Source organism: Cucumis melo, unplaced genomic scaffold (genome assembly GCF_025177605.1).
Source record: "Cucumis melo cultivar AY unplaced genomic scaffold, USDA_Cmelo_AY_1.0 utg002078l, whole genome shotgun sequence".
Taxonomy (NCBI): Eukaryota; Viridiplantae; Streptophyta; class Magnoliopsida; order Cucurbitales; family Cucurbitaceae; genus Cucumis; species Cucumis melo.
In genome coordinates, this window is record NW_026124913.1 from 27,501 (window position 1) to 31,865 (window position 4,365).

General features: G+C 39.1%; 1 non-coding gene across 1 annotated transcript; it reads right to left on the reverse strand.

The window, feature by feature from the left end:
* Positions 1-4,228: 4,228 nt before the first annotated feature.
* Positions 4,229-4,309, reverse strand: TRNAL-CAA (transfer RNA leucine (anticodon CAA)). Its single transcript has one exon. It is a non-coding gene; the product is annotated as a tRNA-Leu (tRNA).
* Positions 4,310-4,365: the final 56 nt, after the last annotated feature.

Consider the following 4,365-nt stretch of genomic DNA (forward strand, 5'->3'; position numbering starts at 1 on the left):
TGTGCGGCGGTAAAAAAAAAACATGCTTTTTTGGAGAGAGATACTATTTCACCAATCGAGTCACAGGTATCTAACATATTCATACCTAACGATTTTCCACAAAGTGGTGACGAAAGGTATAACTTGTACAAATCTTTCCATTTTCCAATTCGATCCGATCCATTCGTTCGTCGAGCTATTTACTCGATCGCAGACATTTCTGGAACACCTCTAACAGAGGGACAAATAGTCAATTTTGAAAGAACTTATTGTCAACCTCTTTCAGATATGAATCTATCTGATTCAGAGGGGAAGAACTTGCATCAGTATCTCAATTTCAATTCAAACATGGGTTTGATTCACACTCCATGTTCTGAGAAATATTTACCATCCGAAAAGAGGAAAAAACGGAGTCTTTGTCTAAAGAAATGCCTTGAGAAAGGGCAGATGTATAGAACCTTTCAACGAGATAGTGCTTTTTTCAACTCTCTCAAAATGGAATCTATTCCAAACATATATGCCATGGTTCCTTACTTCGACAGGGTACAAATATCTAAATTTGCTATTTTTAGATACTTTTTCAGACCTATTGCCGATACTAAGTAGCATCCAAAAATTTGTATACATTTTTCATGATATATATGATCCATGCATAATATCATGGCGAATTCTTCAGAGAAAATTGTGTCTTCTACAATGGAATCTGATAAGTGAGATTTCGAGTAAGTGTTTACCTAATCTTCTTCTGTCCGAAGAAATGATTCATCGAAATAATGAGTCACCATCGATATCGACACATCTGAGATGGCCAAATGTTCGGGAGTTCCTCTATTCAATCCTTTTCCTTCTTCTTATTGCTGTATATCTCGTTCGTACACATCTTCTCTTTGTTTCTCGAGCCTATAGTGAGTTACAGACAGAGTTCGAAAAGGTCAAATCTTTGATGATTCCATCATACATGATTGAGTTGCGAAAACTTCTGGATAGGTATCCCAGGAATTCTTTCTGGTTAAAGAATCTCTTTCTAGTTGCTCTGGAACAATTAGGAGATTCTCTAGAAGAAATATGGGGTTCTGCTTCTGGTGGCAACATGCTATGGGGTGGCGGTCCCGCTTATGGGGTCAAATCAATACGTTCGAAGAAGAAAGATTGGAATATCAATCTCATCGATCTCATAAGTATCATACCAAATCCCATCAATCGAATCGCTTTTTCGAGAAATACGAGACATCTAAGTCATACAAGTAAAGAGATATATTCATTGATAAGAAAAAATGTGAACGGTGATTGGATTGATGAGAAAATCCAATCCTGGGTCTCGAACAGTGATTCGATTGATGATAAAGAAAGAGAATTCTTGATTCAGTTCTCCACCTTAACGACAGAAAAAAGGATTGATCAAATTCTATTGAGTCTGACTCATAGTGATCATTTATCAAAGAATGACTCTGGTTATCAAATGATTGAACAACCGGGAGTAATTTACTTACGATACTTAGTTGACATTCATAAAAAGTATCTAATGAATTATGAGTTCAATACATCCTGTTTAGCAGAAAGACGGACATTCCTTGCTCATTATCAGACAATCACTTATTCACAAACCTCGTGTGGGGCTAATAGTTTTCATTTCCCATCTCATGGAAAACCCTTTTCGCTCCGCTTATTAGCCCTCCCCCCCTCTAGGGGTATTTTAGTGATAGGTTCTATAGGAACTGGACGATCCTATTTGGTCAAATACCTAGCGACAAACTCCTATCTTCCTTTCGTTACAGTATTTCTGAACAAGTTGCTGGATAAGAAGCCTAAGGGTTTTCTTATTGATGATAGTGACGATATTGATGATAGTGACGATATTGATGATAGTGGCGATATTGATGATAGTGACGATATCGACCGTGACCTTGATACGGAGCTGGAGCTTCTAACTATGATGAATGCGCTAACTAAGGATATGATGCTGGAAATAGACCGATTTTATATCACCCTTCAATTCGAATTAGCAAAAGCAATGTCTCCTTGCATAATATGGATTCCAAACATTCATAATCTGTATGTGACTGAGTCGAATTACTTATCCCTTGGTCTATTAGTGAACTATCTCTCCAGGGATTTTGAAAGATGTTCCACTACAAATATTCTTGTTATTGCTTCGACCCATATTCCCCAAAAAGTGGATCCCGCTCTAATAGCTCCGAATAAATTGAATACATGCATTAAAATACGAAGGCTTCTTATTCCACAACAACGAAAGCACTTTTTCACTCTTTCATATACTAGGGGATTTCGCTTGGAAAAGAAAATGTTCCATACTAATGGATTCGGTTCCATAACCATGGGTTCCAATGTACGAGATCTTGTAGCACTTACCAATGAGGCCCTATCGATTAGTATTACGCAGAAGAAATCAATTATAGACACTAATATAATTCAATCTGCTCTTCATAGACAAACTTGGGATTTGCTATCCCAGGTAAGATCGTTTCAGGATCATGCGATCCTTTTCTATCAGATAGGAAGGGCTGTTGCACAAAATGTACTTCTAAGTAATTGCTCCATAGATCCTATATCTATCTATATGAAGAAGAAATCATGTAACGAAGGGGGTTCTTATTTGTACAACTGGTACTTCGAACTTCAAACGAGCATGAAGAAATTAATGATACTTCTTTATGTTTTGATTTGTTCTGCCGGATTGGTCGTTCAAGACCTTTGGTCTCTACCCGGACCCGATGAAAAAAATGGGATCTATGGACTCGTTGAGAATGATTCTGATCTAGTTCATGGCCTATTAGAAGTAGAAGGCGCTCTGTTGGGATCCTCACGGACAGAAAAAGATTGCAGTCGATTTGATAATGATCGAGTGACATTGCTTCTTCGGCCCGAACCCAGGAATCCCTTAGATATGATACAAAATGGATCTTGTTCTATCGTTGATCAGAGATTTCTCTATCAACAATACGAATCGGAGTTTGAAGAAGGGGAAGGAGTCCTCGACCCGCAACAGATAGAGATAGAGGAGGATTTCTTCAATTACATAGTTTGGGCTCCTAGAATATGGCGCCCTTGGGGCTTTCTATTTGATTGTATCAAAAGGCTCAATGAATTGGGATTTCCCTATTGGGCTAGGTCATTTCGGGGCAAGCGGATCATTTATGATAAAGAGGATGAGCTTCAAGAGAATGATTTGGAGTTCTTGCAGAGTGGAACCGTGCAGTACCAGACACGAGATAGATCTTCCAAAGAACAAGGCTTTTTTCGAATAAGCCAATTCATTTGGGATCCTGCAGATCCACTCTTTTTCCTATTCAAAGATCATCCTTTTGTCTCTGTGTTTTCACATCGAGAATTCTTTGGAGATGAAGAGATGTCAAAGTGGCTGCTTCCTTCCCCAATATATTGGTCTATATCTCTACATAAACCCTTGTTTATCAAGAATACGCAAGAAAAGTACTTCGGATTGTTGATTCATCGCCAGAGATGGCTTAGAACCAATAGTTCATTATCTAATGGATTTTTCCGTTCTAATACTCCATCCGAGAGTTATCAGTATTTATCAAATCTGTTCCTATCTAAGGGAACACTATTGGATCAAATGACAAAGACATTGTTGAGAAAAAGATGGCTTTTCCCCGGATGAAATGGTTGTTGCTATCTGTTACAATAACGAATCATTGGTTTAACTGAATAACTAAATAAAATAGATAGACCCCTCTCTTCGTCTTAGGTCGACGGATCTTCTCCATTGAAAGATCCCCTATATGGATAATACACATTCCAGTTCAACGAGCCTAATTCTAATTGTTTTGTTCCGAAGCAAACCACGGGGCGGTTCGTCCTATTCAGATATTCACGACCAAGAAACACTGGATTCTCTTTGGGGTAGGCCCTGAAAGGAGAAGGAAGGCTGGAATGCCAACAGGCCTCTATTATTGAATTCACCCGACCCGATAGTACCCCATTTTTGGAACGTCCAGTGCCAAAGTCACTGAATGGGTAAGTCGCCAATCCCTAAAACGGACTATGTAATGTACTTTATCTGCTGGGTTACGGGTGGGCATTTTACCAGAGGTTTCTATTGTATCAATCTACCCTTGTTTAATTCCTGTTGAAGCATATACTCGGGGGGTGGGTGCAGGGCGGACGATTTCAAAGCGGACTCCCATTCATTAGATAGAGAAGATCGCCAAGATTTCGTGATCCGCTGCCGAACTTATTCCTTCCAATTCAACGGGCATTCTCAACATTATGCCTTGAAGAGGACTCGAACCTCCACGCTCTTTAGCACGAGATTTTGAGTCTCGCGTGTCTACCATTTCACCACCAAGGCATCTTGAAAGTGAATCATATTCCATGAATATGATATCTATCTAGTGTGATGTATGG